Source organism: Ictalurus furcatus, chromosome 3 (genome assembly GCF_023375685.1).
Source record: "Ictalurus furcatus strain D&B chromosome 3, Billie_1.0, whole genome shotgun sequence".
In the NCBI taxonomy this organism is placed as follows: domain Eukaryota; kingdom Metazoa; phylum Chordata; class Actinopteri; order Siluriformes; family Ictaluridae; genus Ictalurus; species Ictalurus furcatus.
The window spans coordinates 10,459,225-10,473,841 of NC_071257.1; positions in this window are offsets into that span (position 1 = coordinate 10,459,225).

Sequence of the window (14,617 nt, forward strand, 5' to 3'; positions counted from 1 at the left end):
ACCAATCCATCGCAAGGCACAATATATATATATATATATATATATATATATATATATATATATATATATATACATAGATAGATAGATAGATAGATAGATAGATATCTATATCTATATATATCTATATATATATCTATATCTATCTATCTATCTATCTATCTATATATATACATATATATATATATATATATATATATATATATATATATATATATATCAGGGATGCACCGAATGTTTTGGCAACCGGAATTATTAATAAATAAATAAGTGAAAAGGCTGAATAAATTTGACCGAACAGTGATGCGTTTGATGACACGCATAAATAGCCTAGCAACCAGAGTGAGACGCGCGAATGTCACGACCTCGATGAGGGTGCGCGCGCATGCACGACCTACATGCCCTTCGGATGTTTCCTGTGGACAGTAAACGTGCGTGGACGTGCGTTTGTTTTGTTTCTGTTCCGGAAGTATTCTGTCACGTCGCGAGACGTATGGGAGTAGAGTACGGTAGCAGGTAAAGACGTATTTATTTAAGGGCAGGCAGACAAATCCAAATTGTAATCCAAAAAACGTAGTCAAGACAGGTAAAGGGTCGGGCGATCGGCAAACAGGCATAAACGGGGCAAAGTAGGAATCAAAGTCGCAGTCACAGAAAACAGAATGATCAAAACACAACACAAGAAACATGAACTAGTACTATGGACTGGGAGCGGAAAAACCAGCTGGGACTAAATGAACTGATCTATAGTTTAAACTAACTAAATCTATCAAGGAACATAACATTAACAACTTACCTAACTATACTATATCTACTATAATACTCTGCGAGGTGTACAGGGACGCGAGCGGTATATATTCCCAATATAATCAGCCGTATAGAACTGAATAGAACCATTTTTGCACTCTTGTCAATGCATTTTTTAATGCACTTTTTTGTTGTAGGCTACAGAGTGTTACATTCTTTCAGCAGTCAGTTATAGGCCTAACATAGGCTATTCAAGGGGGGCACCAAGATGACCACATCAAAATATTTTTATTTTACTCATTTATTCATTTAAAGTTATATTGTGCCTTGTTGGTAGCCTATACCTGATGGAATGAAAAAAAAATGTTCAGTGTTAAATAAATATTTTGAAACTATAGTTTTTGTAATTGATTTCTTTCTTTGAAAAGCAAGACAAAATAGTAAAAAGCACATTTTGACTACATAATTTATGCAATGGTGAAAAAAATGGCAAAATAAATGGAAAAAACGCGAAAAAACGTGTTCGGTATTCGACCTTTGGCTTTCGGCCAAGTTTTTCATTATATTATATATAAGCATCCCTAATGTATATATTATATATATATATATATATATATATATATATATATATATATATATATATATATATATATATATATTTGCAGGGCTCTACAGTAACAATTTCTTTTAGGAGCACAGTCAAAAATTAAGGTGTACGGTTGAAATTTAGAGATAGTAACGTTAATGTGCCACAGTATATCACACAAGTAGGCATGAGAAAACATGAGCTTGTCAATTATAACAGAATTTAGGAACATTGTCTGAGCCATGAGAAATTAGTTTACCTTGTGATAAACAAAATTTAATATTTTCAGTTAATTTTACTGGCTGTATGCTAAAAAACAAAAAACAAAACAACCCCTTAACATGTTCCACCTTGTAAACAAATACAAAAAACATCAATGTACAGTCTTTGAAGTCTGCTCCTCTTAAATATATTTAAAGCTACACTATTAGACATTTTCTACTCTCATGGTTCTGGGCTGGAGCCAATTCTCGAAGCACTCTACTTATATTGTGTATATATATCTGAATAATCTCATATAGCAGGCATGTCCAAATTCCGTGTTCAAATTTCCACCGGCCCGCAGCCTCTGTCATAAAATCAATAATTTGCGGCCCACCAGCACTGTTGACCACAGTATAAAATACACGTGTACAAAAAAGCTATTTTATATTACACCAGAAGATGGCAGTAGCCCTTTGGCTGCACTCTCACTGCATGACCCTTGTGTGACCCTTTCCAGCACATTACTAAAATGGCGACTGTAACTAAAAAAAGGAAAGTTGACAGCGAGGTCCGGCGCTTCCAGGACAAGTGGAAATTGGAGTATTTTTTCACTGAAATACGAAACAACTGTGTCTGCCTAGTTTGCCAAGAGAACACGACCTTTTTCGTTTTTGATATCCGATTCGAAATCAAATAGCATATTTTTAATTTTTGATGGTCAATTAAAAAACGAAAGAACGAGTGATACAAGGATTCATATAGCCCTCAATGTTTTGTACTTCTGAATAAGATAACTGTTGGTGTTATTTTCCTGTTCACATGTTTTGAATTTAGAAGTTTACAGTGAGCATTTAATAGTGAATAATATGTAATGTTTCAAATGAATATAAATATGTTTAATCTTCCCAAAAGTTTTTTTTTTTCCTGACAGACATTTTCTTCATTTTATGTGGTCTTCAAATAGGCAGAGTGATTTTGGTAAAAACTTGTTTAGATTTATTTGTGCTCTGTGTGAAGAAATGAAAAGCATGCCATTTGCAATAAAAAATTAATGAAATAGTTCATTTGCATTGAATGTTAATGGTTCAAAGAATGTCAGGCTGAATGGTCGGCCCCCACACATTTTCATCTCACCAAATCTGGCCCTCTTTGCAAAAAGTTTGGACACCCCTGTCATATAGGATGTGATTGGGTGAGTTCATTTATCCGTCAGATGCAAACCGCTTTAGTTTAATTGTGTTCATTAGGGATTCACCGATCAGGATTTTTACGACTGATACCGATCCAGATACCAATCTTTTTTTGTTTAAGCTTTAATCAGGAGGTCTGTCATAAACAGTTAAATGTAAGCTCTCGGCTCATGGTCACTGTTAATTGAATTAAAATTATAGCAATGGGAAATACTGTTGGTTAATTGATAAATAAACATGCATAAAATATTTATTTATAAATATTTTAAACAATAATGAGTCCTAATTAAAAGTAGACTAACACAAGCATGATCCATATTAGGAAAAAGGCTAATAGCCTTCTATGGCGATAGCCTAATAAGCTTAATGTCAAGTTGATATTAAGTGCAATGCATAGTAATTAAACATAATTTAATTTCTCATTTTATTTATATTTTATGAAGTTATTATAATATCTATTTTTTATATTAAATTATGTATTTATAACTAAGCACATTTTCTGTCTTTACATTTTATTAGTTTTTATTTTTGTTTATCAGTTGTTCCTTTTAGATCGGTTCCCCCAGTACTGCGTTGCCATGTCTGCTGATAATATTGTGTTATTTTGTTGGAATTTAAATCAAAACATGGAAACTGGAGTCGACTTTTCTAGTGATATCTGGCAACCTTGAGTTTAAATGAAGTGAATGCGCTGTGAGTGTGAGCCTGGACGAGCTGGTGAAGAGAGTGAAGGAGAGCAGCAGTGTACTGTATGTTTACAGACTGAACAGTTGCTACTCTTGATTATGATTGGTGAGGAATTATTTAATAAAGAAGTTTGAATTAAAACCCACCTTATAGCGTTAGCATTATTATTAATTTACCGCTGTCTCTACACGAGCATGTCGCACGTGTAGGTCATTTTGCGGGACCAATAAAAGATGGCGTTTGTGAGATCGGGAAGTTGAGAGAAGCAGATGATTTATAGAGTTACTCTTGTCATCATAATGGCTTCTTTGCAGTATTTACACACTTGTTTGGTTGACTGAAGTAATGAAAAGCAGTGTGAAAGTAACTGTTGCGCAGTATAGATGCATTTTGGAGTTTTACTTTTTATTCTGATTGTATTATACAACTACAAACAGGTCACTCGGTGCTCCTAAATATTTTTTCACAGTCGCACAAAGAACTTTTCAGTCACAAATGCGAGTGAAATGGTCGCACTATAGAACCCTGATTAGAAATGCACCGATGTATCGGCCAATAATCAGTACAGGCTGAGAAAGGCAATTGTTCACGCTATCGGCCGATTGTAATCCAATGATCTGACAATCAAGGCCAATTGTATCCTGTCAATCAAAAGAGGGTGGAAAAACACATGGAATTTGGGCTGTGTGTAAAGATGATGTCTCTTGTGTGGAATGATGACAAAACTGCAATTTGTAACCTCTGCACTGCTAAAATTTTACACTGGAAGTGAGCAGCAGTGAAGTGGGAGTTTCGGCGTCGAGTGTATCTTAATTTTTTTTTGCCGCACTGCTCGCGCGAAATTAAAGGGCCAGTACACCATTGAAAGATTGAAATGAAGATGGGTTGACAAAAAAGTATATATATTGCACAGAAAAATATATTTAGAGTATATACAGTGCATCCGGAAAGTATTCACAGCGCTTCACTTTTTCCACATTTTGTTATGTTACAGCCTTATTCCAATATGGATTAAATTCATTATTTTCCTCAAAATTCTAAAAACAATTCCCCATAATGACAACATGAAAGAAGTTTGTTTTAAATCTTTGCAAATTTATTAAAAATAAAAAACAAAAAAGTACATGTACATAAGTATTCACAGCCTTTGCCATGACACTCAATATTGAGCTCAGGTGCATCCTGTTTCCACTGGAGCTCCTTGAGATGTTTCTACAACTTGATTGGAGTCCACCTGTGGTAAATTCAATTGATTGGACATGATTTGGAAAGGCACACACCTGTCTACATAAGGTCCCACAGTTAACAATGCATGTCAGAGCACAAACCAAGCCATGACGTCCAAGGAATTGTCTGTAGACCTCCGAGACAGGATTGTATCAAGGCACAGATCTGGGGAAGGGTACAGAAACATTTCTGCAACATTGAAGGTCCCAATAAGCACAGAGGCATACATCATCAGTAAATGGAAGAAGTTTGGAACCATCAGGACTCTTCCTAGTGCTGTCCGCCCGGCCAAACTGAGCAATCGGGGGAGAAGGGCCTTAGTCAGGGAGGTGACCACAAACCTGATGGTCACTCTGACAGAGCTCCAGCGTGTCTCTATGGAGAGAGGAGAACCTTCCAGAAGAACAACCATCTCTGCTGCACTCCACCAATTAGGCCTGTATGGTAGAGTGGCCAGACGGAAGCCACTCCTCAGTAAAAGGCACATGACAGCCCGCCTGGAGTTTGCCAAAAGGCACCTGAAGGACTCTCAGATCATGAGAAACAAAATTCTCTGGTCTGATGAAACAAAGATTGAACTCTTTGGCTGTAATGGCAAGCGTCATGTCTGGAGAGAAACCAGGCACCAGTCATCACCTGGACAATACCATCTCTACAGTGAAGCATGGTGGTGGCAGCATCATGCTGTGGGGATGTTTTTCAGCCGCAGGAACTGGGAGACTAGTCAGGATCGAGGGAAAGATGAATGCAGCAATGTACAGAGACATCCTTTATGAAAACCTGCTCCAGAGTGCTCTGGACCTCAGACTGGGGCGAAGGTTCATCTTCCAACAGGACAATGACCCTAAGCACACAGCCAAGATATCAAAGGAGTGGCTACAGGACAACTCTGTGAATGTCCTTTAATGGCCCAGCCAGAGCCCAGACTTGAACCTGATTGAATATCTCTGGAGAGATCTGAAAATGGCTGTGCACCGATGCTCCCCATCCAACCTGATGGAGCTTGAGAGGTCCTGCAAAGAAGAATGGGAGAAACTACCCAAAAATAGGTGTACCAAGCTTGTAGCATCATACTCCAAAAGACTTGAGGCTGTAATTGGTGCAAAAGGTGCTTCAACAAAGTATTGAGCAAAGGCTGTGAATAATTATGTACATGTGCTTTTTTTGTTTTTTATTTTTAATAAATTTGCAAAGATTTCAAACAAACTTCTTTCACGTTGTCATTATGGGCTATTGTTTGTAGAATTTTGAGGAAAATAATGAACTTAAGCCTCCTTATGTTCGAACATGGTATTCTTTATAGACAGTGCATGACTAGCACAGAAGTCCAACAACAAACGCCCGCTCGGGTTTAGTTCAGGGAGGCCGTTCCTCCCAATCACGCCTCTCCAGGTTTCTCCATCATTGCCCACGTGCACGTTGAAGTCACTCGACAGAACTATGGAGTCCCCTACTAGTGCCCCATACAGGACTCCGTTCAGGGTCTCCAAGAAGGCCGAGTACTCTGAACTGGTGTTCGGTGCATATGCACAGACAAGTCAGCGTTTACTCCCCCCAAAATCCATAGGCGTAAGGAGGCGTCCCTCTCATCTACTGGGGTAAACTCCAACGTAACAGCGCTCAACCGAGGACTTGTGAGTATCCCCACACCCGCCCGGCACCTCACACCTGGTCAACTCCAGAGTAGAATAGAGTCCATCCCCTATCCAGAAGTACGGTTCCAGAACCGAGACTGTGCATAGAGGTAAGCCCCACCAGATCTACCTGGTAGCGCTCCACCTCCTGCACAAGTTCCAGTTTCTTCCCCCACAGAGCGGTGACGTTCCACGTCCCCAGAGCCAGCCTCTGCCACTGGAGCCTGGTCCGTCGAGGCCCATGACCTTCACTGCCACCCTTGTAGCAGCACACCTGACCCCCACAGTTCACCCCATGAGTGGTGGGCCCATAGGATGGAGAGGGGGGTGCCACGTTGCTTTTTTGGGCTCTGCCCGGCTGGGCTCTGTGGCAAATCCAGCCACCAGGTGCTCGCAGTAGGGCCCTCCCTCTGTGCCTGGCTCCAGACGGGGGCCCTGGGCTTCCTCCAGGCAGGGTAACTCCTCCTCTCTTTGCTTTCTTCATGAGGGTTTCTTTGAACCATTCTTAGTCTGGCCCCTCCCCTGAGACCACTTTGCCTTGGGAGACTCTACCAGGAGCACAAGGCTCCAGACAACACAGCCCTCAGGTTCATAGGGACACACAAACCTCTCCACCACGATAAGGTGATGGTTCCCAGAGAGGGAAGCTCATAAGTGTACATGGTACCAGAGCGTGGTGGAGAGCTGTGGTCTCAAGGTCTTAGGTGCCTCAAGGGGTGGTAACCCTCGAACATCATGGTGGACACCGGTGATCAGGTAAGCCATCCGACTGAAGAAGGAGGCCTTCCGGGTTGTGTTATCCCGGAGGACTCTGGAGGCAGTTGCAAGGTACCGACAGGCCCGTAGGGCTGTAGCCTCTGCCGTGAAAGAGGCAAAGCAGCGGGTGCGGGAGAAGTTCAGAGAGGACATGGAGAAGGACTTTCGGTTGGCACCAAGGTGTTTCTGGAAAACCATCCGCCACCTCAGGAAGGGAAAACGGGGAACCATCCAAGCTGTGTACAGTAAGGATGGGACACTGTTGACCTCAACTGAGGAGGTAATTGCATGGTGGAAAGAACACTTTGAGGAACTCCTGAATCTGACTAACACGCCCTCTATGGTAGAGGCAGAGGTGGAGGCTGATGATGGATCATCGTCAATTTCCTTGGTGGAGGTCACTGAGGTAGTCAAACAACTACACAGTGGCAAAGCCCAGGGGATTGATGACATCCGTCCAGAAATGCTGAAAGCTCTGGGTGTGGAGGGGATGTCTTGGATGACATGCCTCTTTAACATTGCGTGGAAGTTGGGGACAGTGCCAAAGGAGTGGCAGACTTGGGTGGTGGTTCCCCTGTTCAAAAAGGGGGACCAGAGAGTGTGTGCCAATTATAGGGGTATCACACTTCTCAGCCTCCCTGGTAAAGTCCACTATAAGGTGCTGGAATGGAGGGTTCGGCCAATAGTTGAAACTCGGATTGAAGAGGAACAATGCGGATTCCATCCTGGTCGTGGAACAATGGACCAGCTCTTTACTCTCGCAAGGATCTTGGAGGGGGCCTGGGACTATGCCCACCTGGTCTACATGTGTTTTGTGGATCTGGAGAAGGCGTATGACCGGGTCCCCAGGGGTTTACTGTGGGAGGTGCTAAGGGAGTATGGGGTGAGGGGTTCCCTTCTTAGGGCTATCCAATCACTGTACGCCCAAAGCAAGAGCTGTGTCCGGATTCTCGGCAAAAAGTCAGACTCGTTCCAGGTGGGGGTTGGTCTCCGCCAGGGCTGCGTCTTGTCACCAATCCTGATTGTGATATTCATGGACAGGATATCAAGGAGTAGTCATGGTGGGGAGGGGTTGCGGTTTGGTGGCCTGATGATCTCATCGCTGCTTTTTGCAGATGATGTGGTCTTGATGGCGCCATCGGTCCATGACCTTCAGCACTCACTGGATCAGTTCGCAGCTGAGTGTGAAGCGGCTGGGATGAGGATTAGCACCTGTAATCTCAGACCCTGGTTCTCAGCAGGAAACCGATGAAGTGCCTATTCCGGGTAGGGAATGAGTACTTAACCCAAGTGAAGGAGTTCAAGTACCTCGGGGTCTTGTTCACGAGTGAGGGGACATTGGAGCGGTAGATTGACCGGAGAATCGGAGCAGTGGGAGCGGTATTGCAATCGCTTTACCGCACCGTTGTGATGAAAAGAGAGCTGAGCCGGAAGGAAAAGCTCTCGATCTTCCGGGCAATTTTCATTCCTACCCTCACCTATGGTCATGAAGGCTGGGTAGTGACAGAAAGAACTAGATCGCGGGTACAAGTGGCCAAAATGGGTTTTCTCAGGATGGTGACTGGCTTCTCCCTTAGAGATAGGGTGAGAAGCTTGGCTATCCGCGAGTAACCCAGAGTAGAGCCGCTGCTCATTTGCGTTGAAAGGAGCCAGTTGAGGTGGTTCGGGCACCTGGTAAGGATGCCCCCTGGGCGCCTCCCTAGGGAGGTGTTCCAGGCACGTCCAGCTGGGAGGAGACCTTGGGGAAGACCCAGGACTAGGTGGAGAGATTATATCTCCACAACGGCCTGGGAACGCCTTCTGATCCCCCAGTCAGAGCTGGTTAATGTGGCTCGGGAAAGGGAAGTTTGGGGTCCCCTGCTGGAGCTGCTGCCCCCGCGACCCGATAACGGATAAGCGGTTGAGGATGGATTGAGGATGGATGGATGAATTTAATCCATTTTGGAATAAGGCTGTAACATAACAAAATGTGGAAAAAGTGAAGCGCTGTGAATACTTTCCGGATGCACTGTATATATGATGATGTTATCCATTCAGTTGGTCCAACTCTCGGCAATTCTATGTGCCATCTCTCGCCACGCTTTCCAGTCTTGGACTTTCCTTTTTATCTGTTCTACACCTAGGCCAGTGTCCGTTTTGTTGGTGTCGAGATAACATGTTCTTTGGCCTCATCTTCTTGTTCCACTGACCATGTATTATATTACATTACATTACATTATATATATATATATATATATAAAATTACATATATATATATATATATACACACACACACACACACATATATTTCATATTAGGAATATGAGAAATATGGGATCACATGTAAAAAATCTGTGATGGTGCCTTTTAACATGTTATGCCCTGAAATTGCACATTGAACAGTAAAGTTGAACATGTGACATCATCGGACAAATGTGTGCTTAATTAAAAGCATGCTCCACAATTTTATGTGTCCTTTCTCTATGAGCACATAATAAGATATGATATTATGGTAATATCAATAAGATATACTACATAATTTAAAAGGATTTACAGGTCCAGTCCATCTTTGACCATCTATGTCACACCCTAAATATAACTTTATAAATACCTGAGTTTGCTTTTGCATCTACTTTCAAGCATTTAATTTTAACTGATAAATATTGGTTTATATCTTAAAACCATGATGTTCTGATGTGTTTTGCTAAATGTTTTCCACACAGATCTGGGCATTGTGACCTGTAACTGATTTTGTCAGTAAACACAAATCTCTCAGTCACTGTTGTGTATGGCCTCTGTGGCTCTGAATTAGCTGGTACAGACACTGATCATTCTCCAGTCTTAACCTAACTGTATCTTTTCCAAACATTTGTCTTTGTGTGAATGCCATTTAGCACCAGCTGCAAGAGATCATTACCTTGTATTTGTATGTGTGCCCCTGAGAGTAAAGCAGATCAGCAATCCTTTGCACATGCTCCCGTTTTGGAATTGCATACCAGGAGCACATAGCCAGTGATAGATATGCCTAATATTTCACAGGGAGACTCTACAAATAGAATACCTGCTGTGCTAAAGAAAACAATGTGTTTCTGAGCAATAAGATCTAATCCATCACTGTGCTGTCAGAGAAAATAAGGGACGGGGTGAATGTGCGTAACTGTTTTTCAAATCAGGAAAAAAAAGGCTTCATTTCCAGAAATGTCTCTGTCTTTCATGTATGCTCAGTGAGGCCTGCTAAGATCATAATCAAACAGGTACTGAAATGTGAAACTATTCCACTAAGGGCAAAAACAATTTCAGTGGCCACACAGACCTGAAATATCAAATTTTGTGGATTTAACTGTGAATAGGAATTCATGGGTTTAAGTAAACAACTACAGTATTAAAGTGCCTAGCAGTAATCAATAATGATGCCACTCATAGCAAGCTATCCACACTGTCTCCTGGCTTGACTTTTGACCCATTGCATTTTCAGTACTGAGTGGTCCTTTACCACCAAGGCATGTTGCTACTCCAAAATCAGTTCACTATACAGCAGTGTTCCTTAAATTTTTTTATAATCACAATTATTATACCACTCTGTGTGTGTGGAGTTTGCATGTTCTCCCCGTGCTGCAGGGTTTTCCTTGGGATACTTTAGTCTTGGGGTGCTCTAGCACTCTCCCCCAATCCAAAGACATGCATGGTAGGCTGATTGGGATGTCCAAAGTGTCTGTAGTGTATGAATGGGTGTAAGAATGTGTATGTGAATGTGCCCTGCAATGGATTGGCACACTGTCCAGGGTGTACCCCGCCTTGTGTCCCATTCTCCCTGGGATAGGCTCCAGGTTCCCTGCAATGCAGTAGGATAAGTGGTATAGAAAATGGACGGATGCAATTTTTACACAGAATTTTTAAATATAATTCATCTTCATGCATTTTAGCCATTAGCAACAAAAAGAAAACATACGTAGAAACACAAAACTGCTTCCCATGACTGGGGCTTTTACTGGTGGTGTGTGTAGGTTTTCAAATGATAGATGATGCACATAATAGATGAAGAAAATGTAACTGGCTCTAAAATCAGCTAATTATTTACACATTTTGGCTCAATGAGAAATTAAAGTGGTCTTTGTAAATATATTTATTTTGGCTCAATGAGAAATTAAAGTGGTCTTTGTAAATATATTTATTTACAAAGACTACTTTAATTTCTCATTGAGCCAAAATGCATAAATTTGGCCACAGTATTCTGGTGTGATTTTGGCCCATTCTTCTAAATATATTGTCTTTAAATCTTGTTCAATTGGATTCAAGTCAGGTGATTGACTGGGCCATTCTAACGCCTTGATTTTTTTTCTTTGAAAGCAATTGAGAGTTTCCTTTGCAGTATGCTTTGGATCGTTTTCCTGCTGGAAGGTTCATCCACATCTCATCTTCAACATCCTGGTGGATGGCAGCAGATTCTTCTCAAGAATCTCCCAGTAAAGGGCTCCATTCATCGTTCCTTCAAATATATGTATAAATGTTAAATATATGTATAAAGTCTGCCAGTACCATGTGATGAAAAACACTTTTAACAAGGCATAAGCTAAGGAACAGGAGAACAGACAGAGCATGGCAACATCACAACCTGGCACCATTGTACATTCCGTCTTCTTCTCTGTTCGTCCTTTCTATACTTTGCTTTAATGCCGCGCGACGTGCGCAGAAACATGAGGGGTTTAAATAACCAGTCAGCATTCTCTTAATTGCCGACAGCTGGCAACACTTGACACAGTTTTAGCGTCCATGCGCACTTCAAGCATGTGCACGTGTGCACTCTGAAGCCGCTCGTGCACGTTGTCGCCACGGCGCCATCTGCCGGCGAAATCGTGACAGAACCCCACTCCAACGTGGGTCCGGGGCCCCTGTGTAAGCTGTCTCTTGATGCATCGGAAAACAGGGCTGCCTCCACTGGGCAGCAGACGGCTGGAGCACCACCCCCAGTGGGACTGAAGATCGGGGTGCCTTCGTCAGCGGGACTGGAACGCTGGGCGACGTCCTCTACTGGGCTGGAGCTCAGAGGGACGTCCTCTGCGGAGTCGGAGCGGGACAGCCTCCTCGGCAGGACCGGACAGCGGGACAGCCTCCTCGGCAGGACCGGACAACGGGACAGCTTCCATGGTGGGACAAGACAGCAGGGCAGCCTTCTCAGTGGCAGAGACCTCCCCGCAGGTCTCTAGCCGGAGCTCCGAGGTCGCCAAGATGACCTTGAGTTGGAGCTCCGGAGCTGAGACCTCCCCGTAGGTCTCAAGCTGGGACTCTGAGGTCGCCAGGCTAACCTCAGGCGGGGGCCCAGAGGTCGCCAGGTTGACCTCGGGCTGGAGCTCCGGAGCTGAGACCTCCCCGTAGGTCTCAAGCTGGGGCTCTGAGGTTGCCAGGTTAACCTCCGACGGGGGCCCAGAGGTCGCCAGGTTGACCTCAGGCTGGAGCTCCGCACGGGCTTTCCGGTGTAGGCATTTATGCTCTCGCCAGCTGCTCTTGAAGCATTCCTTCAAACAGTAGAACGCTTCTTGGAGACCCAGTTTCTTGCAGGTGGGGCATTGTAACTGAGTCTCCCTCCCACAGCCCTAAGACATGCATCTCGGTGTCCTCTCCACCACGTCGACTGGAACCTGACGTGAAGCTATGGATTCGGGCATGTTCAACTACTTGGGAGCTGCGGAGTCTGGCATGTCCACCCACTTGTAGAAAAGGTGGAAGGGCGGGTCAGGCTGGGGCTTTCCATTGACCCGCCACCCCAGCAGATCCAGACCACGCGATGAAAAACACTTTTAACAAGGCATAAGCTAAGGAACAGGAAAACAGACAGAGCATGGCAACATCACAACCTGGCACCATTGTACATTCCGTCTTCTTCTCTGTTCATCCTTTCTATACTTTGCTTTAATGCTGCGCGATGTGCGCAGCAACATGAGGGGTTTAAATAACCAGTCAGCATTCTCTTAATTGCTGACAGCTGGCAACACTTGACACAGTTTTAGTGTCCATGCGCACTTTAAGCACGTGCACGTGCGCGCTTTGAAGCCGCTCGTGCACGTCATCGCCACAGCACCATCTGCCGGCGAGATTCTGACATATAGTATGCAAATCAATTAATTAATGTAAATTAATTAATGTAACTCAACTCAATAAATTGGATAAAGGAAATTCAACAAACTTTTTTTTTCTGAGTATCCCACAGACACACACAAACACACACACACGTGCCATTTTTACCCATCAGTCTAATTGCCCATGATGATGAAGTGAAAACACGTTTTTAAAGATTTGAAAAAATTCATAAAGAAAATTCAAATCTCTTATTCACAAAAGTATTCAGACCAGTGTTCTACTTTGGCAAATCTTCTTGGATATGTCTCTACAAGCTATAGACAACTGCATTTGGGTAGTTTATCCCATTCTTCATGGCAGATTCTCTCAAGATCTGTCAGATATTGTCTTTCAACTGCCATCTACAGGTCTCTCCACAGATGTTTGATGGGGTTTAAGTCTGAGCAAGTCACTGGGACATTCAGAGATTTACCCCAAAGCCACTCCTGTGTTGTTTTGGCTATATGCTTAGGGTCACTGTCATGTTGAAAGGGGAAGTATCACCCCAGTCTTGTTTTGTGGGATCTGGAGGAGTTTTTATTCAAGTTCATGATCATGTTCCTGTACTTGGTTGCATTCGTCTGTCCCTTACTGTAATTGTTACCAGTCTCCCTGTCCCTGCCACTGAGAGCCACCTCCAAAGCATGATGCTGGCACCAACATGTTTTACCATAGGGATGTTATTTGGCTGGTGATGTTCAGTGCCTGGTTTGCGCCAGACATAGTGCTTGCTGTTCAATTTTTTCTCATCAAACCAGAGTATCGTTTTCCATGTTGCCAGAGTACTTTACATGCCATTTGAAAAAATCAGGCTGATATATGCTTTTTACTCAACAGTGGCTTCTGTCTTGCCACTCTGTCATGAAAGCCTGATTTATGGCATACTGCAGAGGTGGTTTTCTGTCCAATAGTTTCTTCCTGCACAGGATTTTTGGAGCCCTTTTAGAGTGACTGTTGGGTTTCTTTCTGACCAAGGCCCATCTTTTCATGTATGCCCAATTTGGCTGGATGGACAGCTCTAGCAAGGTTCAAGCTTGTGCCAAGCTTCTTCTATTGCAAAATTATTGAGATCACTGTAGTCCTGGGAATACACAAAGCATTCGTAACTGAATTATGTCCTTGCCCTGATTTATGCCTTACCAAAAATGGATCGAGAACATTCACAGACAGTTCCAGATTTCGAATAGTTTGCCAGGAGCTTCTTGCTTGTGTCGGCATTTAAATTATTCTGTCCCTTTCTTTTTCATTAATAATTTTGAGCTATTGTTCTAATTTGATGTAGTTTCACTTTCCCTTCTGCCATATTTTCATTTTTTCGAGAACGCTTTTGTTTTTTGACTAAAGACAGCAAGTGGAGTCCATCCATGTCAGATCGGTCTAAAATAATATCAACTAAACTTCAACTAAGGTACATCAAACACCCAATATGGCAAACGTTCAGCTTATTCAGTGTGTTGAGTGCAGGATGTTTAGTCATTCTTCCTCCATCATTAGCA